General features: G+C 40.8%; 1 protein-coding gene across 2 annotated transcripts in view; it reads left to right on the top strand.

The window, feature by feature from the left end:
- The window catches only part of GPC6 (glypican 6), a 1,085,955-nt gene that overhangs the window by 1,016,098 nt on the left and 43,385 nt on the right, over nucleotides 1–26,472 (top strand). The gene's annotated exons all lie outside the window — the stretch shown is intronic.

Raw genomic sequence — 26,472 nt, 5'->3', positions numbered from 1 at the left:
CTTATTCAGGACAGAAATCCCTGGGTCAGAAATTTTGCCTAGTCCCATAAATATGACTTTTTGAACATCCCGAGAGGCAGAAAGGAAGCCAAATGTGATTACTCAGCCTCTAGGCTTTCATCATGGTGTGATTCATCAAAGGAGCTGAAGGTACTGCACATTTCTGAACTTAAATATCCTTTCCGAGAGGCTCTTTGCCCTGTTGCTTTGATGAAGAAAGAAAGAGTCATAAGAGGGATTTTCACATGGGGACAAAGCAATGTGCTGTGTGGCCTGCTTTGTCTGTGTTCCCTTGGCGAGTATGGATATCACTGTGTGTGAATTAATTCAACTCGTCTTTCCTCCTCTCCTCCCCCCTTCATCTCTGCTGTCATCCTGGGAACTACCTTTGCCTGTGCCCTGTCTCGTGAGGACTTTCAAGACCATTTTAAATATCAGGCAAGGAAAAATTGTACCTCATTTAAAGTCAGGTGCCCTTGGGCAAGTCAGTTAATTTCCCTGAGCCTCTAATTCAGCAACTCTCATCCTGACTCTACATTAAAATTACCTGGAGAACTTAAAAATGTACTCCCGTCAGGTCTGTATCCCCACAGATGCTGATCCATTTGGTTTGGGGCTGGACAAGGCCTGGGTGTTTGATAAGCTTCCCAGGAGTTTCCAGTGGGTAGCCTACCTTGCCAACAACTGATCTAAGGTCCTTCTTCTTCAAAGTGAGGTTCTTAGGGACGCCTGGGTTGCTCAGTGGTTGAGTGTCTGCCTTTGGCTCTGGGCGTGATCCTGGAGTCCTGGGATCGAGTTCCTCATTGGATTCCAGCATGGGGTCTGCTTCTCCCTCTGTCTATGTCTCTGCTTCTCTCTGTGTCTCTCATGAATAAATAAATAAAATCTTTAAAAAAAAAAAAAGTGAGGTTCTTAGACCAGCTGCATCAGTCTCACCTGAATGCCTGCTAGAAATGAAGAGCCTTGGGCCCCACCCTGGACCTGCTGTATCACTCTCTGCATTTTAACAAGACCCCCAAGTGGTTCATAGGTATATCAGAATAAGAGAAGCAAGGCTCTGATTCCTTATGTGTTTGGAGGTAATATTCACGATGTGCTGAGCTCTCTGCTGTGTTTTGCCCCATGTAATCTCAAAAAGGTAAAGAGGATAGACAGTGTATTTAGGTTTTTAAGACTATAACCTGCTTCACAAGAGCCCTGGTATGTGATTTTGTGGGTTTCTGGGGGAGGAGCGTGGCTAGATAACGATTGTTCTCTTAGTGTGATTTGCTCAAGAGACTGATTGTTCACATTTAAATGACTGTGCAAAATGGTTCTACAAGTTTAGTATCTCCCTTTGATCTCAGAAATTGGATTTCCCACCAAAACAAATTTAATAAAATTTGCCTTCTTTTTCTATCACATTTTAGTTTGATTTGGGCATTATAAATCAACTCTGGGTGGCAGGCTCATTTGAGGAACAATATTAAGTGGTTTTTAGGATAGGGATTAGTTAAATTGGTGAACAAGAAGCTGAATGAGTTGGGTTCAAACTGATCAGACAGGTTTGTTTCCAAAAGTCAGCAAACAATGCCCCACAGACCACAGCATCTGTTGTTTTATAAATAAAGTTTTATTGGAACACAGCCCTACTCATTCATTGAGGTATCGTTTATGCTGTTTTCACACTATCCTATTAGTAATACTGCAATATGTGGCTGCTACAATAGTCATAGTCCTGAGAGAGACCGTATAGCCCAAAATAATACTATCTATATTCCAAAGCCTACGTTCCACCAGCTTTTCACAGAAGAAGTTTGCCTGTTCCTGGTGTAGAGCAACTGCCAAGGCCAAGGTTGAGTGTTCACTAGCCAGCTGAGCCCATTTATTTGTTTAGTTCTGTGGCCCGGTCTATGCCCCTAATCCCAACCAGACATTGAGCAGCTGTGTGGCCACAGCAAAGCCAGGTGGAGCACCCAATACAGACTCATCTGCATTCTGGGAACAAATAGGAGCAAGGAGAACATGGTCTGTGTATAAAAATATCGTGTCATGGAAGTATTGGAAGTTATATATGGAAGGTGGTGTAAGTATTGCTTGAGCTTCTATCTGAAATGTCCGTCCCCCTATATAAATTCCCTATAAAATAATGTTAGAAAAGAGCCCTGCAAGAAAATCCTGAGTTAAACACAGAAACACAAGATCTCTAGTCAAGGTGGAAAGCAAGAAGTGTCCCCTAGGAGAAATGAAAGGTAAACTCATTTGTTACCAGGCTATTTCAAGCAAGAAATCCCTTCCTCTAGGAAAGTTGCAAGCACTTGAAACAAAGACATTAAGCGAATTTTGGATTATTTCAGAGTTCCTAAAATAAAAGCGTAGGCTCTTTCTTATCCTTTCTTTTTCTTCAGTGGGCTATGGAGAAATCAAGAGTTACATCCGATTTGATTTCTGCCCTTAGTCTAACTATGTAGCAGTAATGCTTTGTGTAACAAGAATTAAAAGAAAGGAAAAATGGATAGGAGTCGGCAGAAAGAATCTCCTCAAATTCAGGTCCTTGAAACTGGATGTTCCTTTGGCTATATTTCATATTTCTGAATTTAATATATTTTTCTCTGATACTTCTTTGGGATTTCTTCTTTTATCCAAGTCGGGCTTCTGTTTCTTCCAGTAGGCACTTTGAGGCCAAGAAGCTGGTCATTAGGGGGCCAAACGAGGCCCATGGTCAGCAGCTGGATTGAACTAAACTATAGCAATTAGCTTTTGCCTAATTCCATCCAAATGGTGTTTCTAGATCTGCAATGGTTGATAAGTAGTGAAAGTTCCAAGTGGGAAAAAAAAAGAGCAAGAGAAAGATACTAACAGTCTTGGGTCTAACAGATTGTTCTAATTATATTCTCGCTGTTTCATTTTGCAAGTTTTTATCAAGATGGAAGATTTGAAGTCTTTGCATAATCTCTCTGTACATAGTTTGGGTTGCCAGTTTACTCTCTCTGGCATGGGGCTGGCTCAGCTGTTGGTCTCTGGCATAGGGATACCCAAATGTGGCTAATTCTGCCTTGAACTAGAAATCTGTGTTTTAAAAAATAGATAATGGCTTGAAATGATGATGCCCTTCTGTCAAATCATTACAACAAGTCGATTATTTTCCCAAAGATTTTTTAATACTCTGGAATATATATGTGTGTGTGTGTATACACACACACACACACACACACACACACACACCCATATCCGTTTGGTGGCTCTGACTAAATTGACCAGTAATGAGTTTTGCTATGAGTAAATTTGATGCCAGGAGTTTGCAAGAGAAGTAACAGATGTGAATTTCACTGTTTACAAGGAAGACACTTTTCTTTTTGGCCATATGAGTTATGAGAGAGGTTAACATTTTCTTTTCTCTGTATGTTTACATGAAGTTTCTGGAAATCATTGTGAGGAGATGATAAGAGTATATGACAAGATATTCCCATGGGCAACAGATGAGGGATTTAGGGATGAAATTGGTCTGTGCGTCAGGAATGGAAAAGATTCCAGGATCTTCATATGCTTTATGAATTAATATCTGTATGAATTACCCTCTTCATATAATACTGAGCCAGAAAGTCTTAGGCGCCACTGAAGTTAGCTGTAAAATACTCAGGGTCTCCCTTAGCTTTTTGCTATATCCTTTTTCTATTTTATTTATAAGTTTGAAATTTTAGGTAATCATAGTCTCTTGACTCATTTTTTGCTTTTTTTCCCCAGATTTTGCAATCCCTTCAATCATGACCATAAATCACATCTCAGGCCAGTAGTGTGTAGCATCTTGTCAGCATCTGAGTGTGCATGTTCTGAGATCTAATTCTGGGCTTTTGAGTCAGCCATCAAAACTGCAGCTGGAGAAGTTTTGGGGCTCCCCCCTAGTCAAACTAGGATAAACCAAATTTTAGAGTCTGGACAGGTTTTGTCCCTTACTAGTGAATCCCAAAAGGACACTCATGAAGTGGACTGCAATTTGCTTCTTGTATTCTCCTGAGAAGTTGTAACCAATAATAGTAAATGAAATTTGTAAGGCATTTTACAGTTTGCAATGCACGTGGACTAATCTTCCTTAATCTTTGTGGTAACCTGACAAATGAGGCATTATCATCTTTATTTTACCAATTCAGGAAAACAAAGTCCTCAGAAGATAAGTAAACTGCCCTGGGATTTCACAGCTAAGTAGCAGAGATAGGATTCAAATTCAGATTTTCTGACTCCAAATACCATTCCTTTTCCACTGTAATAAGCCACCTATGTGAAGACCAGGAAATGAAGGTAGCCAGCCAGCAAAGCAGAATTCTAATGTGTGAGTAAGAATCCCAAGTAGGGGCACCTGAGTGGCTCAGTCAATTGAGCAACCGACTCTTAATTTTGACTCAGATCATGATCTCAGGGCGGTGAGATCAAGCCCTAGGTCAGGCTCTGAACTCAGCAGGGAGTCGGCTTGCCCCTCTCCCTCCCCCTGCTCTCTCTCTCTCTCAAATAATTAAACAAATAAAATATTTTTTAAAAAAAGAAAAGAAGAAAGAGCTCATCTAATTGTAGAGCCTAAGGAAGAGAAGGTGTTCAGATGGTGGACAAAGGGAATGAGTGTGCAGAAAACAAAGAAGTAAGATTTCATTTTAAAAAGTTGAAATCACTTTGAGTCAAGTTCCTTATAGAAAAGCTCATCCTCTCTCTTATTTTCTAAACATTCCACACGTTGCCTTGATCAAGATTTGGAAAGCTTCGTTGAAAGTAAAAAAGTATACAGTATCTTCTCTGGCTTCCTCTGTTTTGCTTTTATTATTTATCAACGGCCAGAGAGTAAGTATGTTCTGCTTTGCTGGACAATGGTATCTGTCACAACTACTCAATTCTGTCATCATTGCCTGAAAGCAGCCATAGACTGAATCGGCATGGCTGTGTGCCAATAAAACTTATTTACAAAAACAGTAGCCAACTGGAAACCCCAGCTTACTGGCCCCTGCCTTAAAGCAATGGCTTCGAACCTTTGTTGGAACATGACTGCACATGACAATCACCTGGGGAACAGTAAAAAAAAAAAAAAAAAAAAACCAATGCCCCCACTTCCTTCTCTAAACAACTGAATCATTGTAATGTAAAGTCCAGGCATCCATATATATTTCTAAAGCTTCCCAGGAAATTCTGGTGTCAAAACAGGATGGTCCCTGGGTGGCTCAGCGGTTTAGCTCCTGCCTTTGTCCCAGGGCGTGATCCTGGAGCCCCGGGATTGAGTCCCGCATTGGGCTCCCTGCATAAAGCCTGCTTCTCCCTCTGCCTGCGTCTCTGCCCACCACCCTCTCTCTGTGTGTGTCTATCATGAATGAATAAATAAATAAAATCTTAAAAAAAAAAAAAACAGGATGGAGGGCCACTGACCTCGATTCTAAAACAGCGATTCTCAAAATACAGTCTCCAGGAGGCAGCAACTTCAGCATTACCTGGAAACTAATTGGGAACCCAATTCTAGAGCCCAACTCTAGACCCTCTAAACCTGAAAGTCAGGGGATGGGGCTGATAACAAGCCCCCCACATTGTTCTGAAGTTTGAGAATCACAGGTCTAGGGCCTAGAGGGTAGGCATTCAACCCTAAGGCCCTTCCCTCATGGGTAAATCAGGTATTAAGTTCTAGAACGAGCACTAGATCTGGCATCAAAAATGTAGCTTCAGGCTGCCCTTCTGCTCTTTACTATACCTCCCTGAGCCTGAGAGTCTCCATCTTTGGAAAGAGTAACTTTCATGTGTATGGTAGTTAAGTGATTAGATGTTTTCGAGGATAATTAAAAAACTATCGAGCACCCCACAAAGGAAACCATTGCTACAGTTGCACCGAGGTGAAAGGATATGCAGTTATTTTTCATGGGCTTGGCCCATGGTTCTTGGTCCCGGAAGGCTGCTATGACCCAAAGGGCTCCTATGGAGTGTAACCTAGAAAGTTGTCTATCCTTCCAACCTTCTGGTGATTCTGTTTTCTGAACTACAAGGAAGCCCTGAAGAGAAAAAAGCAGGACAGGAGCAAAGTGCCTCTGTAGTCAAGGGGATGAAGGAGACGCTATCTTGGGAAAAGAAAGAAAGCAGCTAGAAACCCAAAGAAAGACTTACAAACCCTTGTTTTAAGTAGGTGAAGTGAACAATGAATCCTCCCAGAGATATTTTTCAAGCAGTCTCAGAGCCACACTGCTTGCTCCACCTTGACATATGTTACCTGTCAAAAAGTAGCACCAACTACACTCACAAACGTATTCAAAAATGTCTCAACACCTTTATGAAGAACATACATAATTTGTTCCTAAGACAAACTGGGATGCTTTGGAGGTGAATTTATAGTCCTGTGGGTTTGACATCTAAGAGGATAAATATTTGACATAAAATATCCCTTAGAACCTCTTTTAGAATATAATGTACTAAAAGAATCAGGATCTAACACAGTGTGGTGATTCTTGAGTCCTTGGGAGACCAAAGCCAAGAAACGTCTCAGGGTATCTGCTGTTTTAGAAATGTGTGGATTGAACTGAATATTTCTAACATAAAGACCCTTCAGAAATCAGCAGTCTCTGGAGTTACCATCTGAACTTTAGGGAAAATATCAATGCCAAAATCAACACCACTATTAAAACTCCCTCATCTTCCCTTCCTGTCTAAGTGCAAGACCCTGCTCTCTCAGATGTTGGGATGTTTTTTTCTTCTCTTTTGGTTCATCTGCAGCATAAAAGATGAGGAAAGGCAAGGTCAGAGAGAGGTTTGTCATTCTTTACTGGGACAAAAGCTTGGGAAGTGTTATTTAGATATTTCCTTATGTACAGTAGATAGTAACTTTTATTAGTAAAATGCCCTGAGAAGCATTTTGCTGGTAGATGCTGGGAAAATTTGAAGTGGGTTGAAATGAGCCATGATACACCAGCCCTGCAGGTGTAGCACTTGGAGTCCAGTGAGGGGGGATTACCTCCTATGTTTTCCTTCTAGCCTTGCTGAGATTTCCTAATCCCAGAGGACACATCCAAGCTGCTTTTCTCAGGGCAGCTGAACTGCCTAGTACATAGATTGGTTGAAATATGAACCAAGCAGGGTGTGAACTAGCTCAAAATATGCTGATTTCCAGATGTTCTTTGATTCTCTCAAACATTGATTGCCCCCAAAGACCATCCTGAGTCAGTGGATGGCAGTGATTACTCATATTTCTTTTCCATGATCAAGCCAATAATTTTAAAGCCCCGTAGTCTTCTCATGAGCCTATGTCTGGGTCTTGTCTAGGTCATATATTACTTCTCGGTATGAAAATTGCAGAGTCTCACCGGATTGCGCTGTAAAATATCTGCACACTGATGCCAGTTTTTAGATTTGTTGCTCTTCCTAGGATGGAAAACTTCTCAGAAATCTGAATGAAGGGTTGGTGTTTTATATAGTGACCTTCTGTGAAAGAAAGGTCATGGAATATTTCCTTTCTCTGAAACAGAAATCAGGAAAACAAGAATCAATGTTAACATATTTCAGGGAAAGTAAAAGCAAAAATTCCAAAAGCAATGAATCTGAGTTTTCAAAGGGGAAGAAAATCATTTGAAAAGCATGCTTAGAAGTAACATTATTATTGAATTCTAAAATCTCATTCACTTGGGAAATAATAAAGAAATCCACAGTATGAATAAGTTAGGATCACACATGCTAAAACTTCTAGAGGGTTCTTTTGAATCTGTTGATCTGATATCTGAGTTGTTTTTTTTTTGTTTGTTTTTGTTTTTGTTTTTTAAAAAGGCTCATAGGAGGGCAGTCTTCCATGGGTTTATGGAATGGAATAAATGTCTACCACCAGACAGGTAATACCATGAGGAGAGGAGAGTTCTTTTACTCTTTCTACTTTCACCTTGTTTGGAGACGAATTTGTGGCCACCTACCTCACCATCCCATGAGCCTTTGAGCTGATAAATTTCCGCCCCATATCTCATGAGAAGAAATACGACAACTCTCCAGTTGCACGGTAGAAAGGAAAAAGACTTTGCTGAGTTCCTGTGACTGCTCCCACCCATACAGGAAGGGATCATAGTGTCTCAGAGTCTTAGATTTCTCATTTGTAAGATGAAGTTAACAATACCTGATGGGGGAAGGTTCTGTGTTCTGCTTAAGTCACACCTGGATAGAAGCAGAGTGGGGACTGGAACCAGGCTGGGGCTGTAACAGAGGGCCTTTGATCCATGATACTGATATCTGATGAGGAGTAAATGGGATAAGACACAGAAAACCCTCACCACTGGGCCTGATGCACAGGGAGCCCTCTCTAAATACCTGTTCTCATTTTCTTTTCTCTTACTCCTCGTGCCTGCTGCCCCATTACCTCTCTCTCCTGAAGTACCCCATGCTTTCGACCTTCAATGGCACACAATAAGTATGGACAAGGGTGATCCATGTGACTTTAATGCTTCCTGCCCCAGTTATTGCTACTGTGTCCTTTTATTTGTTTACCTCTTGTCTTTGCATTGCAACGGATTTCTTTTCATGTCACTCTGCAGTGTCGTGATTGAAGTTCCTCAGTAGGAATGAGCATTTTAAGATAGAAATCATAATCAGATGATCAATTTTCACTTTGGGGTCAGGGAAATCCCAGCCCCCACGGGGAAAGATTTTGCCTACAGATTGCTAATCTGCTTCTGGGTACAGCTGACACCGGGAGTTTGGGGGAAGAGCACAAAATGCAAAAAAGGGCTAAGAACCAGGAATGGAATTAACCAATGCTGCTTGCTGGTGCCATCTTTGCTGAGCATAAACTGCCTGCTACTCTGCCTGTCTGCTTCCCTCTACCTGAGGTTGAACTCAGATCCTGTTTTGAGTTACTTTTGGTCCCAGGGTCTCATGGCCATGGACCATGTTCCACAGCCTCCAGATGCCCCATAATGAGGTCACTGGACCCCACAGCAGTGTGCCCAGAAGAAGTCATGTGGCAGTGGCCAGTCTGTATTGAAAACTAAAATGCCTATATTCATTCCTTTAATCCACACAACAGCCCCAAATTATACAGATGAGGAAATAAAGTCACAGAGTGGCCAGGAGAAATTTCACCAGATTTATCAGTCTGTAATAAACCCACATAAAATGCCTTGAGGAGAGCCCATCCACGAATTGATTTCCATATTACACACTTGAGGCTGATTCAGGGACTGAGTCATGGTGGAAGACAGCTGATGTTCTGGAAATGTTTTGACCCTAATATTTAACTGGTTAACCTTCATGTCTTGTCATTGCCCTTAGCTTAGAAGGGAGGAAGGCCATGATCTCCCTCTTGAAATGAGGCATTGTGCTCTAACCATTGACCCAGCTAAGCAAACCCTGCATCCATAATTAAATGCTGTTATTATGGGCATAGAGTGCAGGGGTATTATTTTAGGAGTTTTCTTTCCTGATCACCCGCTTCCTTACACTTGCTGTCATTCACATATCAGCACGATGTAACTTATCTCTCTGACGACTCACTTGGGGCCTATGATAGTCAGTCAGGACTACCACCTCAAGAAATTTACTGCTCAGGGAAAAATAAGTATAAAGTGAATATTTCACAACTTAGGGTCAGTGTTTTATTAGAACCCTGAGAACAGGAATGCGTGAAAAAAAGATCCAAAGGATAGAAGAGGAATGCTCTTTACAGGTCAAAGTAGTAGAATAAAAATGGGTTGACATGGAATGAAATATTAGTACTTTTCCAAGAAACTTTCTAAGAAAGACCTAGGAAATTAAGGTCTGCATAATTTCTAAGTTTGCAAAGTTAAGACAGAAATCATGAGAAAATTCTCATTTCTTCTCAAGATGGTACCCACTCGGTAGCTTAAAGGTGTCAGAAGAGCAAAGAACTGGTTAAATGGCACCCAGGAACAGGTGCAGCAGAGCACGAATATGAATAAAGCAGAAAATCGTGGTAATAGCAGGATCTGGAAGTTTGAGAAAACCATGTTAATTGTGAAGTATTCCCACACATGCTGCTGGAAAATCATAGGAGGAGTTTATTATTATTTTACATATCTTAAAACTCCAAGAAGAAAACTCTTAAAATTAGATTGTATTGCTGCTTTAACTCAAATTCATCAATGGTCCTACGAGATACATAGATCTGTCTTCCTGCATAGAAAGAATCATGAATTCTTTTTAACTCCATGTGATGATTGCCACATTCATTCCCTGTTTGGGTTTCTTAGATTTTACAGTCATGTATGTGCCATGATATGGCAGGTTATCATCATATAACAAACAATTAAGTTTCATTTTTATATCAATTTTCAAAATATAACAGAAAAATGTTTGCTGATCACGTGAGTAGGCAAAGTTTTAATGTAAACAATGTGTCTGTGGAGATAAAATTCCCACATTGCACTAAGCATTGCTATACCTCTTCTAACCTCTTAAATTCACAATTTTTAAAAAAACTTTACCCTTTAAATAAGGGGACTCACTGAAGATTTTTCAATAGAGCCATATTCTAGAAAATTCCTCTGGCAGAACGTTGGAAGGGAGAAGGACATAACTGGGAGGAAGCTCATTTTAAAGGTTTTATTTGTGGCTGGGAGAGAAAAGACTCAGATGGGCTGTTAGGGCCTAACACAGGATCAAGAGAGGAGGGAGGGTGCAAGACAAAGCAAAGAATGAGAGGAGGAGGTGAGATACAAGAGGAGTCAAAGATGAGTGAATTTTGCTCCTAACAACATCACACAATTATAACATTGGGGACAGACAGCAGAGGGACAGTGTATTGATAGGAGGTTCAGGTAGTATCAACAGTGAGGGCCTGAGGGAAGGAGAGAAGGCTGAAAAGAAATGGTTTTCCCATCAAGAGAGGGAAGAGGATGAGAACTGAGTGGAAGGGGAGGATTTGATGGCCAGGAGACCTCCAGGGAAGTCAACCAGCCTCAGGTCTTCTTTCATGAAATCAGTGGTTCCAAGCGAGGATTTTGTCCTTCAGTAGGCTGAGGGCCTGAATCTAAGTCTTAGACTCTCTGGAAGAGAACTGTTCATCCAGTGTCAGCCTGACATCCCACATGTCAACCCAGGTCAGGATTACTAATTCGCTGCTGAGCATGCATCATGCTTGTTAGCTGTGCAACTGCAAACAACATAGCAACCAAGAAAAAATACATCCCCCAATTTCCAAAGACTTAGAAAATAAAATGAAGGTCCAAAGTAAGGTCATAGAGCTAAAGCTGAGATCATTCTACTCCTGAAGTTAGGTCTCTGCAAATTAAAAGATCGAAATTCTATGGGGTGCCTAGGTGGCTCACAGTTCGTTGCTCATCTGACTCTTGGTTTCAGCTCCAGTCTTGGGCTCAAGATAATGAGATCAAGCCCCATTTCTGGCTCTGTGTTCAGCGGGGAGTCTGCTTGAGATTCTGTCCTTCCCTCTCTGTCTCTGCCCTTCTCCCCACTCATGCATGCTCTCTCTCTCCCAAATAAATAAATCTTTAAAAAAATAAATAAATAAAAGACCGAAATTCTAGAGGTATCATGTAACTCACCTTTATTTAAGAGGTTTTCAAAAAAAAAAACAAACAAACAAACACAAAAAAACAAAAAAAAAAAAAATAAGAGGTTTTCTTTCTTTAAAAACCTGTGTAATTATATTCAGACTGAAAACCTCCAAATATATATATATATATATATATATATATAGTGATCTATACATGTATATACATCACGTGCATATGCAAAAATGACTAGTATATAGGGCCAGAGAATAGTTCTACATAAATAAAAGACTTTTTGCACTGCCACTGTACTCAAATTGAACCACTGTATAAGATTTTTCTCTTAAGTTTCAATTATAAATATTAGCAGTTTAATAAATGGAGGGAAAGCAAGCTCTGGTTTCTTATGGTTCACAATGAAAAATGCAAAAAGGATTACCAGGTGTGCAAATATTTGCTAATGGGAACATTTAAAGGATTTTAATATACACTCCTTGTTCATATAACTAAATACTACTTACAGAGATGTCTCTGGCCTCATTATTCATAAACATTTGGAAAACAATGGAAAAAGTGCAACACTGATTTATCTTCTGCTGTTACCTCTTGCTTTTTAGGCAACATTTGTAAAATAAGGGAGGAAATCCTTTCCAAAGGTACAGGGCATCGTTATTTAATGACTAAAGAAAATAATAGCTAATAGCTATTATTTGTTGAATAATAAATACTCTCTCTCAGACTCTTCTGTACTAATGGGTTCTATAATTATCCCTTCTGTGCACAGAAGAAAACTCATCAGAAGACTCATTCTCAACTCAGGCTAGCAGTAGTTTCCGTTTCCCATTTTGCTTGCTCCCAAAAGATGCTCTTACTAGGCTAAAGATTGTTACCATGCTAAAAGGTATATCATCAAGATGAATCTTGAGTTTACATTGAATTCTGTCTACTGTCAAACAAAATGGCGACAGGTTTGTTTTTTTTTTTTTAATTCAAGTGAAAAGACCTTTTATAATTTGAAAAGACCTCAAAGCAATTTGGAAGATGGGAAAGGATTTCAGACCTCCAATTAAAGAATGATATTAATAATATTAGGACTGATTCTGGAAATGGTTTTGTGCATCCCATTATAAAACTGAATCAAAGATAAATAACAATTATCTAATGTAGAGAATATATCTGGGAATTAATAGCAAGACATTCATCATTTGGAGAGAGTTAAAGTGGTAATATGAAACAATGTTTCTCAAAGTAGGGTCCCCAGATCACCAACATCCAAATCACTTGAATTCTATCAAAATGTAAATGAGAGCCCCATCACAGACGGATTACACAGTCAAAATATGCCTTTTTCAGTATAAACCCAGGTGCTAATTCTCACTCAAATCTGATAGACACTTTCCTAAAATATAAGATAGCAACTTGAGAAACTGGTATTTATTTCATTCTGGTACATGAAATAGACTTTTTTTGGTTATTTATACAAAAAGGCCCTGCTGTGGATTGAATTGTGTCCCCCCAGAAAGGTATACTGAGTTCCTAGCCCCCTTTACTTATGAATGAGATCTTGATCGGAAATATGGTCTTTGCAGATGTAACTAAGTAAAAATGAGGTCATAATGGAATAGGGTGAGCCCTAAATCCAATATAAGTAGTGACCCTACAAGAAGGAAATTTAAACCGAAACCCAGAGGAGACCCACACATAGAGGTGGAAGGCCATGTGAAGACGGACAGAGGTTAGAGTGATGTCACTGTAAGCCAAGGGATGCCACGGATTGCTGGCAATCACCAGAAGCCGGGAAAGAGGCATGCAGCTCTCCTCCCCCCGAGCTTCCAGAAGGAACCAACCCTGCCCACACCTTGATTTTTAAACTTCAGGCCTCCAGACTGTGAGAGAATAAGTATCTGTTGTTTTTTGTCACTCAGTCATGGTACTTTTGCCGGCAGCCCCGGGACACTGTATGGACACCAAGCTAAGACCTGGTGCTGAGGAATCCATTCTCCATCTCCACCTGCATGTCCCCATCGTACTCCCATTCTGGCTGAGCATCTCTGTGGGGGGGCAGCTCCACCACCTTTGACTTCCTCATGCTTCTTTCTCCTGCGTCTCCTTTCTCATTCCTGGACTGGCATCCCTGCCTTCCATACCTTGAAGAGAAGAACTGGCCTGGATTTGGAGTTGGTTTTGCCAACACTCTCCCAGCGGAGACTGAAGGGATTTCATAAGTCACGGGATAGCCAATGTCACCCTGAAGAATGAAGTTTTTAAGACTTCAAGTTGGAAACATGTCTGAGAAGCCCATGCTCTACCAGAACTGATTAAAAGCGGGAAACGTAGAGAATAAAGTAACACAGAAGTGATCCTTGTCATTTTTGTCAGATTACGTTTCCTCCATGTAGCAACTGGCGCACCTGTCACTCTGGACCATCCACTTACAGGGCGGGCAAGGGAAGGTCATTTTGATTTTCATTGATTCTCTGGCTCTGGCATTACTCATAAGGATCTACAGTATTCAACCCACCAGGAAGAGCTGTAAACTCTAAATGGCTTCCCTACCAAGAGAGCCTGACTTCTAAGTGACACCAGCTAGGTGGTCCCCTTTGCAACTCTCTCTAATGAAAGCCTGCAGCCTCTGCCCCTGCACAGAGGAGCATGGCCTCACACCTGCCGGTCCCCTGCTCCAGATCCACATGGGGCTGTATAGCATACTAAGTAGAGGAATCCAAATACAGGCAAATATGAGACACCCAATGAAGAGACCCATGCCATTCGTTTGATCTGTCAGCATCCTTCATGACCAAAACTGGGAATAAGAAAATGGAAGTTGAAGATAATGAAACAAGGAAAACAGAACAGTAAGAATAGGATTTGGTGACTTGTGAAGTGTTCTCCCATGTATTACAAGAGGCTTGGGAGGCTCCTGGGCTCCACGGAGGCTGGGAGGGGCTTGGGCTCTGTATCTGCCAGAGAGTAAGGGAATGAATGGATTGGCAGGATTTGTTCTTTACATCAAACAGGACATCATTGTTATTCTGACTGAGAACTTTTCTTCCTCCTCGTCCTCAGAATGCAATTAAGGAAGTTTGAAATATGTGGCTAGTGTTTATTGATGGTGTTCTCACACACCTCTTTAAGCACACCACTAAAACCCAGCCTGAGGCCAAAGGAAAGAAACCAACAATGTGGATCCCATCTTCATTTAAAATTTTGATATTTTATTCATCACAGAATTTTTTGCATTCATTTGGCAAGTTTTAAAATATTGCACTAAGATATTATTCATTTGCCTTGCCGAGTTTCTGAGTGCCCCCCCACACCTTAAATTTTGCACCCAAAACAAGTGCCTTACTTGCTCTACCCTGGGCTCAGCTAGCTAGGTGTGAGCCTTTAGAAGTTTTTTTAAATGTTTTGGTAAGAGGAGAATATGCATGTTTAGGTTTTCGCTCACAACGATTTTGAAGAAAAGAGTCCCTCTGAACAAGGGGGGCGGCCTCCAGTGTGAGCCTGATGCAAAACAAGAGTCTCTATGAGGCAGCCTCAGCATCGCAAGGGGAATGATTTTCAATTCACAGACCTTCCTTTGCCCAGTATCTTTGAATTCAAAAGTCTGCTGCGGTTATAAATGCCGGTTTGCCAGTTGGTGCACACAAAATCATCCAGAAACGATGTGGCTCTGATAATTATGCTCTTTGCGACTGTTCATTGCCCTAGAGTGAGTCAAGGCTGTGTCTGCAGGGACCAGCAGAGTGTTGAGCTCCAATTTCTTCCGGGGAGTATTTGGGCCCGGCTGACACTGAGCAATCACTTAGTGTTTGGTCACTTAAAATTTCCTAGAACTTCACTCAACCCTTTCTTTGTCTGTATGTCCTGGCTCTAGGATGCAACTGTTCCTCCACAAGGATAAGAATTCTACTTTTGAAAAGAATTCTGGATAGTGGAAGCACTTGGTACATAGCCAATATATTCTGAATTAATAAATGAGTTCACTGTAAATTCCTCTGCTTAGTTTTCTCTTTGGTTGAACTAAATTTGTTCTCATTTTATCCTAAACTCTCAGATCATCCCAAGGAATTTCCTTTTTTGGAAAAATGTAGGCTCCTGGCAGTCTAAGCAGGGCTGGGATATGAAGTGAAAGTATTCTTAAATTAGCACAAGTATTATTACATTTATAAAGAAAATACATTAACTGGTCTATATTTATTGAATCTCAAAAATATATTAACTGGTCTATACTTACAGAATCTCAAATGTTTGAAGTAGATAATAGAATTCCCTGTATTTCTCAATTTAGAATCTGCTATTGAAAAGCACTTAGTAAAATTACTCTGTCATCCTTTCATGTCTAAGAAAACACCCTCAGGTCAATCTTTTTCATCCTTCTTAGCCTGACACCAAGTAATAAGATTCTTTTTCCTAATAATATCTACTGCAGAGCTATGCTCCCTACTTTAAGAAAGCTGATATCAAGAAATCTGATTTTGTTGGGGTTGGGGGGAGTCATACTTGCTTTGCAAAAGAATTTAATTTAAATAGCAAGCTCCCTCTGAGTCCTTAAAATATGATTCAATTTACCAAAACATTACTGGTGCATAGCAGAGAACATCCTGTTCACCTACTTTTATTTCGGGCTCCTCGGCTTCTTCGCTTTGAGAGAACAAGCCCATTGCAAAGTTATTGCCCTTATCCAAAAGGGATATAGTGCCATCTACATGTTTAATGAGACACACCTGTGTCTAATTATGCTGGCTATGTGTTTAGACTGACCCAGCCCTAGGGTTCAAGAAGGGTCATCTAAGAAAGCTATCCATCCGTCTTGGGAACCTCAATCTGTCAAAACTTCGTGAGACAGGTGGTTGACATTATTATTATTTTGCTGGTGGGCATTGCATCCATGTCCAAGGGCTGCCATAACAAACTGCCACACACTGGGTGGCTTAAAACAACTAAAGTATGTTGTCTTCTATATTCCTTCTGCTGTACCTTTCATCCCCATGTCTTACTCCGTTCGTTACTGGAAGCGTCTGTCTCCCACTTCATCCCACCCGTTTTGCCCATTACCTCATCCCTTCTCTCTCTGGTAATGGTCAGGTTTTTTTCTCTATATTTGTGAGTATTTTCTGCTTTTTTTGTTTGTTTATGTGTTGGTTCATTTGTTTTGGTTTTTAAATTCCACGTGTAAGTGAGATCATATGGTATTTATCTTCGTCTGACTTATTTCAGTTACCATTACATCTTCTAGGTCCACCCATGTTGTTGCAAATGACAAGATCTCATTTTTTTATGGCTGAGTAACTTTCTGATATATATCTATAGATAGAATAGATAGATAGATAGATAGATAGATAGATAGATAGATAGATATCACATCTTCTTTATCCATTCATCTATCAACAGACACTTGGGTTGCTTCTCTATCTTGGCTATTATAAATAATGCTGCATTAAACATCAGGGTACATTTATCCTTTTGAATTAGTGTTTTCATTTTCTTTAGGTAAATACCCAGTAATGGAATTATTGGATCATATGATAGTTTTCTTGTTAATTTTTCGAAGAATATCCATACTGTTTTCCACAGTGGCTGAACCAATTTACATTTCTAACAGTACACGCGAGCTTCTTTTTCTCCACATCCTTGACACTTGTTATTTCTTGTCTTTTTGATAGCAGCCGTTCTGACATGTGTAAGTTAATATTTCATTGTGGTTTTGATTTGCATGTCTATGAAGATTAGTGATGTTTTCACGCATCTATTGGCCATGTATATGTCTTCTTTGAAAAAATGTCTTTTCAGGTTGTCTCCCATTGTTTAATCAGATTATTTGGTTTTTGGTGTTGAGTTGTAGAAGTTCTTTACATATATTGAATATTAACCCTTTATTAGATATATCATTTGCAAATATCTTCTCCCATTCAGTAGATTGTCTTTTCATTTTGTTGATGTCTTCCTTCACTATGCAAAAGCTTTTTATTTTGGTGTAGTTCCAATAGTGTTTTTTTTTTTTTTCTCAACCTATATTTTTCTGGAACAGCTCTGGCCACAACAGGCACTGATTCATGTGCAAACTGTTGGGAGTAGGGGTAGTACTAGGCTTTAATCTTATCACACATTTCATGTTGCCCTGGCTTTGTGATGTCCTACTCAACATGGATGGATGTTCTGAAGCATTGCTTCTAACAAGGATAATGCCATTCATACATCAACCATCGGCATGAGGAGTAGGACACAAGAGGAGAGGGAAGTATAGATTAGAGGATGTCAAGGAGGGAGAAGGAGACTAAGGATGGAAACTCAAAGGAGGGGACCCTACCTTGCAAGTAGGAAATAGGAAGCATCCACTATGCGGGAAAGCCAGGTAAACCTTGCGTCTCACTGCTCAATGCCCTGCACTTTGATCCAGTGTATTATTTCTCCCATCAGCCTTTTTACCCACAGAGGTGAAGAGAAAGAAGTATGATTAGTGTAATCTTCCCTTTTTCCTCATGAATACCCAGTTTGTTTACATTTCGTTTTGGGGTATTTTTTTGGGGGGGGTTGTATATTTTTGTATTAGAGTTCAATTTGCCAACATATAATATAACACCCGGTGCTCATCCCATCATGTGCCCCCCTCAGTGCCCGTCACTCAGTCATCCCATCCTCCTGCCCACCTCTCCTTCCACTATCTCTTGTTTGTTTCCGAGTTAGGAGTCTCTCATGTTCTATCACCCTCTCTGATATTTCCCACTGGTTTTGTTCACTGTAGGTGAGCTCAGAGAACTGGGGGATGATGTTCTACCTGAGCGGTTCAGAGGCCATTAGAAGAGTTCCCAAACCCCACCCTCTGAGCCTCCATGTGGATCACAGCTATCCTTCTTTTCCCATACACTTAATGACCTTTTGGGAGTCCTGTTGTTTTTTGATTGGGAAGAAATTAAGTGATAAAGGCCAAAGCCTCTTAAACTGCATGTAGGAGAGATCAAATGAAACAACCATCCTGAAAGCTTCCCTGGTTTTCAAATATAACTTTCTGGTGGTATACGCTTTGATGGAGTATGACATTCTTAACAGACAAATTTGTGGTCAGCATAATTTGCTTTCAGAAGTTATCCAGCTAAACATCATAACTAATAATTTCATGCTAAAATAGGAAATTAAATTTTCCTTTGAGGTAATAACCAATCCACCAATAGTTTTTAAATCACCTATAGACACAAATTGACTTGACATAATTTAATAAAAATTTAAGAGTAATTTATAAATATGAATGAAGTGATTGGAAAGTAAGATTGTCTCCACATTGCCATTTTCTTTACTCCATGATTTATTCAGAAGTGATTTTTTTTAAAAAAGCACCTTGTTATCAAACTTACATGAAGATATTTGGATGGGCACTGCATATCAAACTAAATGGAATAAAGCTAAATTAAAAACCTTCACTGGAAATTCAGACTTTAACTTTCTATTGTAGTTGGATTAAGCTATCTTCTTGGGTAACAACTGCAATTGAAATGGTTTGGCGAAGATCTAAAGAGGCCCACTAACCAGTTGTTCACCAAAGAGGGAGGGGACTCAGCTTAGAAGAGCCAGGTCATGTTATGAAAAGCATGCACATGTCACCCATCTCCTGTTACCTGCCTAGGCTGTTGTGGTTTTGTGCAGCCATCATCCAATGCCAGCCATTGGCAAGTGCCATGAAAGCCATTAACCCATCATGAACCATAGCACAGTGTTAGACATTTTCCTAATTTATAACGACCTCTGCCTCACTGGTTGGATGACAGGTCTCTGGTAGCCTAAAAGGCCCTCAGGAGCCTCCTACATCTCTACCAATGTGATCTTGCTAAAGAAACATGTCCTGTGGCACTGGCCCTTCTCCCATTCAGCTTTTCCTATAAACCTCCCCCTGCATGACATAATCCATGACGCCAATACTCCGCTATGACTAACAAATCCACACCAGCGCTTCTCCAACTTCACAGCTTTTCCAAATCACCTAGGGATCTAGGGATGTGTTTAAAAGCAGTTGCCAGTCCAGGAAGCCGGGGAGGGGCCAGGATTTTGCATTTCTGATGGGCTGCCAGATGAGCCCTATGCTGCTAGCTCCCTTTCATAGCAAGGATCTAGAAAATGCCCCAAGTAGCCCTGCCCCCCCCCATAGCTTTGTTCATATTCTTCTTTCACACTGAAATTTCTTCCCCTTTCTTTCATCCTACAATCTATATATTCATCCTTCAAAACCTTGCTTCAGTACCTATTTCTTGACATGATCTAGGATGGGACTTAGACATCGCTAACACTTCCTCCTCAGAAATCCTGTAGCACACAGAGTCTGGACCACCTGTTTGGCACACAGCCTGTGCTGATTTTATCTTTAGCTGCTTTTTCCTGTACATATCCTAAATCCCCAATTAGATGTTTAACCCCTTGAAAGCAATCTCCACACATCTACTCCTGGCTTTTACACTATAGATCTATAATTCTAACTACCTTGGAACTCCACATTCAACACAGTAAAAACCAAACCCTCTACCTTCTGCACTCTGAAAACTTGCTCAATCAACTGCACTTCCTTCTCAGAGAGCTGCACTTATTTATTTAACAGATACTTATGTATTCAACAAATATTTGTGCCTACTATGAGCTAGGCACTAAAAATATGATGGTGAATGTAGCAGACATAGGTCCTCCTGATGCTTACCTGAAGCCCCATGGAATCTTGGAGAGCCTCAGCTACCCATAATTTTAAAAGGCTGCCTTCCTGGAGACTCAGTCACCCAGGGTAGAAACTACAGGATCATCTTTACTTCCTCTTAACTCACCACCCACATTCACCCAGTTTATTATAAGTTTCTCTCTGCTCTGCCACTAAAATGTATCTCACACATAAGCACCCTCACTTTTCTGTGCTTCTTACCATTGTCCTAGAAATGTTCTTATCCTCTCTAGCCCTAATGGTGGCACTTATCTGCCTACGCCCTACTGATCCTCCTGGTTTCAGCCTCCTCACCTCCAACTTATCTTCACAACAACCCTGGATTTGTCATTGTCCTGAAATATCCATCTGGTCATGACACTTCTTAACTCATTAAGATAGATGCATCCATGATGCCTATGATGGCATCATGTTGAACATGCATCAGGTTGAACATGCACATAATCCAGCCTTCCACTAGCCTTTGCTCAGCCTTGAGGCTGCTTGCCTGATTCTCCTACTTGTCAAAATGGAATGCTTCTTCAAATTTCAGCCCAAGGTCACCTTCTAAGAAACCTCCCTTACTCATAAGTCACCCTTTCCATGACACTTAGTCTGTACTTATGTCACACAGTTTTGGATGATAGCTATTTGTATATCTGTCTGTCTTTGCCTCCAGTAGATTTTAAGACTATACCTATTTAGCCCACTCAGTGCCTAGTAAAACTCCCAGCTAGCCAAGACAAGAAGACTCTCAGCAATTTGGGTTTGTTGACTGGAATGGTGGAAATGTACTTTTTTGTATGTCCTTGGTGCCAAACACTAAGCCCTACTCTTGGAAGATGCACGAGAAAAAATTTCTCAGTAAACGTATCTTCTTTAGCATCTTCAAAATATGCAGTCTTTTGCCTTCATATCACCTAATGATTGAACATCTTTTGTGTACCTGCCAGTAGAAGTCTTCTCTTTCAGAGCCTGTTACTGGAGGAGTGTTTTTCAATCTTGGCAGCATACTAGAATCACTCAGGCCCCTATGAAAAATCCCAGTGCTCATGCTGCACCCCAAGTAGACTCATTTCATCACAGTCTCTTGTCCAGACCCCAACATCAGAATTTTTAAAACTCCCCAAATGATTCCAATATGAGAACCACTGTGCAAGGGAATAGCTCAGTTCCAGGCCTAGTCTTAGGAGAGGCAAAAGACTAGCCACATTGCATGGGATAATTTGAAAGGGATTCATCTGGCTCCAAATATCTTTCTTGGTGGCCTATCGTGGTTCCCACTGAGACAGCAGAATTCTCCTTTGGATTATAGCATTGTCTCCAACAGGCATTGTTAAAATGCGTATATAATACATGTTCCCTGGAAGGAGTAATCCACTAATCCTCCAGCAATGTAGATAATGAAAAGCAAATCCTTTTTCACAGAAGATGCAGGCTTGGGAAGGAAAGTCAGGGGCACATGCCCTGAGTAGGGCATCATCACAGGAAGTTTTGGGAAGACAGAGGGCATAGTGGGTATATCTGATCTGTTAGTACAAGGTGTGGGGGCAAGGTGAGAGGTAGGAAGGAGGGGGGAGGCCAGAGAGGCACAGAAAAGGAAGTTGACAATGGGGTTGGGTTTCCAACAACAAATATGGCCTTCTCAGGTTGGCCAGAGCTGACCCTGCCCTGAGTCCCTGAAGTGAGTAAAAACTGGTCTGAAGTTTGATTTTTAAAAATTAATTGGCAGGCTGGTAGCAGGAAAAAATTGTAAATGGAGTGGAATGCCCAGGACCTGAGGGGATTAAGTCTCCTGAGTCTCCACTCTCTGGGACTTCCTGAGACTTAAAAGCAATACCGAAAGAGATCCCTAAATGAAAAGGTTAGTGGCATCCAGTCAAAGCCAAAAGAAACTAAGGTAAGGGGAACCCAGTAAAGATAAAAAGTTATGGGAAAGAGTATATAGATTTGGCAACTTTTTCCCAAGCTTTCAAAAAAAAAAAAAAAATACCACCTGGGGACAGAGAACCATAGCAATCCCTCTATACTCCCCTGCCTAATGAGAATTTCTGAAAGCAAAATACACCCAGAGTCAGTCCCCATGAGGTGGTAATTTATAAAGCGGCCCCTACTCCACGCTGATACTGAAATAGACTGGTTTCCTGGTGCACCAGAGCCTTTTGTGGAAAAAAACAAAGCTGTTGGAAAGAACTCGAATAATGGAAGGCTCCAGAGAGATAAGACAACACATCTGGGTCTATGTTTGGACCTCAGACTCTCTCAACCACGTCCCTCCCCAAGGAACCTACTTCCTTTTCCCCATAAACTAAGTCAGATAGTAATCATCTTTTGCTTTGAGTGGGAAGCTCTGCTAAATTACCAACAGCTCTGCAGGAATGCAAATCCATGGCCACATCACAGATCTGCTTTCCCTTCTGCAACCCTAACCCACCACCCTAACTCTGTTGTCTTGGATTTAAACAAATTAACTAGACATGAAACAGAAAGAGGCTATTGCTTAAGGGAATCAGAACCTAGTAGCATATCCTCAGGAATTTCCCTTATGGGTTTCAGTCAGCGGTGGGTGTCTCAGGAACATTCCCAATGATTTCAAGGAGGCAAGGACAGACTGGTAATTAAACCACATGCATCAGGACAACTCAGAGAACAAAAGGCAAGGAAAGAAAAGCAAAACAAAGATGCCTTAGCAGTTTGAAGTTCTAGACAAGCTTTTGTACACATCTTATCCACCCCCTCCCCCGGCTGGGTTACAGAAGCTCCTGAAGTGAGGCATGCCTTTGCCTCATGCATAAAGCAATGAGCCACAGAGAACATGGTGTGAGCTAAGGTCAGTCAGGCCCCAGGATGACTTGAACCTTGCTGAGCCAGATTTGGATAGCAGATGTGGAGGGCATTGTGGGCATGGAGCAAACAATATTGGGGTCTGGCAGAGGCTCCCAGGCTCACCCTCCTCTGCCTCCACCTACTCTGCCCCTGCAGATCTGCTCTTCCCTCTTCTCCAAGCTGCTCTGGCTCTGAAAGAGCCAGATGATTTCTACTTTGTCTCTGAGATCCTTTGTCTTCAGGTCCCTGTCAGGCTTGGCCAATGGGAGGCAACCACAGGGGCTCTGGAAGGAAGGGGAGATGCCAATATTCATTCTCAAAGCTTCCTCCTGTGGAGGTGCTGCAGACTGGCTAAGCACCTCAACTCAAGGTCTCGGTTCACCTCTCAGCCTGTCTTCCCCACAGCTTTCTCCCACCCTCCCTCCACACTTCAGTTCTTTAGGCCTGGGGGTGGTGAGTCTGCCCCATTGGTGATAACCTTGGGTTTGTGCTATTTCTTATGGTGTCCAACACCCTGCTCTCACCTTTTTATCAAGTCCCTTACTGAATCATCTTTTAATCACCCAAGCTGAGTTGCATTGTCTGCTGTCTTCCAAGACCCAATGATATGACCCTCAAGCTCCAATAGACCAATGAATATTTTTATCTTCATTGTTTCAATGTGAGGCAATCCTTAAGGTGGCTAAGCTACTGAGGCATCGATCTTAGCATAGAAATGTCTGGAAATGCAAAGATGCCAAAAATGGCTAGAGATTAGAGAGTCTCAGGTACTCTGGAACACTCTAATTGGTGCCTGGAAAACCATGTGACCCTTAGCTAAGGGAAATGAAAAATATTTTCTCTTGGTCTAAAGTCAGTTTACAACTCATGAGGAATAATAGTAGTCTCTGCAGCATCCCGTGAGAAGGATGTACAGTAATGTGGGTCATGGAGGGTCCCCATCCTTTGTGAATGATAAGGAGAGAAAAGGAAGTGGATATAAGTTATTTGGAAAGAAAAGGAAATAGACATGAATTTGCCTCTGCCAGCCACCTTCCATCACAAAATGTGACCCTCTTTCTTCTGAACCACCTAGCAATGAGAATGTGCTGTGTATAGCATTAAAGCTCAGAACCCACCAATAAGCAAAAATGACTGTAGCTTTCTTTGCATTCATTTCCTGGAAATGTTTTTCATGGTTTAATTCAAAACCTAATTTTTTGGAATTTAATGTTTAACAAATCATGAGTGTTTGATGTAATGTGAGATTACTTTATCCTCCCTCATCCCCAGACCCTCATGAAAATGAGATGCTGCACCTCATTTGGGGATTTGGGAGAGAAAATAAAACAATCTAGATCTAGGTCAGCAGAAAGTCTGTTTGTTCAGTGTAAGTAGGGCTCTCCGCTAATTAACACTTTCCTGAAAAAAAAAAAAAGAGTGAAAGGCGTGTGTGTGTAAGAAACATATATATCCCTCTTTAAATGGCACCATTTCAGATTCAGTAAACTAGCACTTACCCCTTCAAAATGGAATAGTAATCACACATACTGAAAATTAAAATTCTAGGAAGCTGCAAAGGCTGAAAATTCAGCCAGTCACCTGACACAACTAATTAAATGTACTGGACTGCTAACTGGTATTTACTAAATTATGGAACTAAAGCTTTAACTTCACTACTTTTGCTTCAAGAATTGAAATACTGTGAAAAGAGAAGGGTAACCACGATGTCAGTTTAGTTACTCTTCCAGAAAGTGGGAGTCAGACCTTTATGCAACTCCATGTAATTGATACAGTGATTACAAAGAAGGAATGCCACCTCTAAGAGCAAATCTAAATAGAAGAAAATATACTTTCTTTCCTTCTTAATTACCCAAACATGGTGATCATAATAATAATGTGCACGAAGAGCGAATGAATTTGCACCCATGGCCATGGGTGCTTTTTAAAGGCGGTATAATGGTTTTCTGCAACATCAGAACAGCGGATTTTCTCTCCCAGATGCTTGGCCTCTTAGGCAACCTATACAGCATAGCATATTCAGAAGTCTGTTTCTTCCCCACATAATCATTTGTTCAAATTTTTACCCTGCGCAGAATGAGTAAATTCTGATGGACTTCACATCAGTCATTATGTAAGATCTTTCTTAAAAAATTATGAGGCTTTCTCCATAACCCAATAGTCAACTGAAAAAAATATTTATTGAGCATCTACCATGTGTTCAACACTCAGCTAACTGCCAAAAGATACCAAAATGTACAAGATATTGTTCCTTACCAGGGGCATAAAGATGTTTTATAGGCAACGCATCCCCAAATGAAACAATAAACAAGCCAAATGCCCAAGATACTGATAAAATAAAATGCTCATTTGTGTGATAGGATGAACAAAATAAATTCATTATGAGAGTGTCTTCCAGCTCCAAAATTCTCCAATTCTGTGTGCAGCACAAATAATAGCAAAAGAATTTAACTAAAGGTCTGGAAGGTGCATTTTAATCATGAACATGTCCCTAGCACAGTGTCTAGTACTCAGTAAGCTCTAGGCAAGTGCCGAATGAATAAATAAGTACACGAGCACAAAATGTAGAGGATGTGGAAAGTAGAATGAATTGGCATTATCCAAGAAGGCTTCAGGGCAGAGACTGCTCTCAAATCAAGCCATAAAACAGAGGTTGCAAACTGTCATCCTTTAAGGTAAACCCGGCTTTACAGATGTGTTCATCTCAACATATACAGTATTGGTGGTGGTGGTGGTGGCGGCGGCGGTGGTGATGATGATGATGATGGTGATCAGAAAGAAGAGGAGAGAGAATATAAAAATCAAGAGACTCCACATTCAAGTCTATATATTTCTGTTGTAAAACAAGATCTGCCTCTCCCAGTCCTATGTCCATGCGGCATTATGTTCCCTTCTTTGTGGTGTTGTCTTCCCACTTTGACACATGTCCCATCCTCTCTCTCAGCTGTCTCCCCAACCAAGGCCAGGTGTCAGTCACCTTTTATTTCCATGTGTGTGCTGTTGCTCTTTTATGTAAGAGAAATACTTCTCCATACACATACTATCCAAAGTGGAAAAATGATGGTCCAAGAGCGACTCATGTTTTAAGGAAAATGTAGAGTATTCTTGGAAAAATGAAGGAATTTCTATGCCATCAACATTAACCTGAATGTGTCTATTGAAAGAACAGAAATTACATTCTTACATTATCAACTACCTCACCAGTGTGACCTTCCATAAGCAACCGGTCTGAACTAAACCCATCTCCTCACCCTTCTCCATGCAGACTCCCATCCCCCGTCCCCACTTTATTTTTCTCTTTAGAACTTAACCCTGTCTGGCATATTATATATGTTACTGGTTTATCTGTTGATTGGTGGAATCTTCTAGTGAAAACATAGGCTGCATGAAGGGAGAAATTTTTATATATATTTTTTGTTCACAACTTCAATTCTTATACCTAAGACAGTGCCAGAAAATTAGGAAATATTGAATGAATGAATTAATGAATGAATGAATTAATGATAAATGAACAAACTCACCCTGCTTTTCAAA

Source organism: Canis aureus, chromosome 17 (assembly GCF_053574225.1).
Source record: "Canis aureus isolate CA01 chromosome 17, VMU_Caureus_v.1.0, whole genome shotgun sequence".
Classification (NCBI taxonomy): Eukaryota; Metazoa; Chordata; class Mammalia; order Carnivora; family Canidae; genus Canis; species Canis aureus.
The sequence above is the reverse complement of the archived record's forward strand: the minus strand, read 5'-3'. Positions and strand labels throughout refer to the sequence as shown.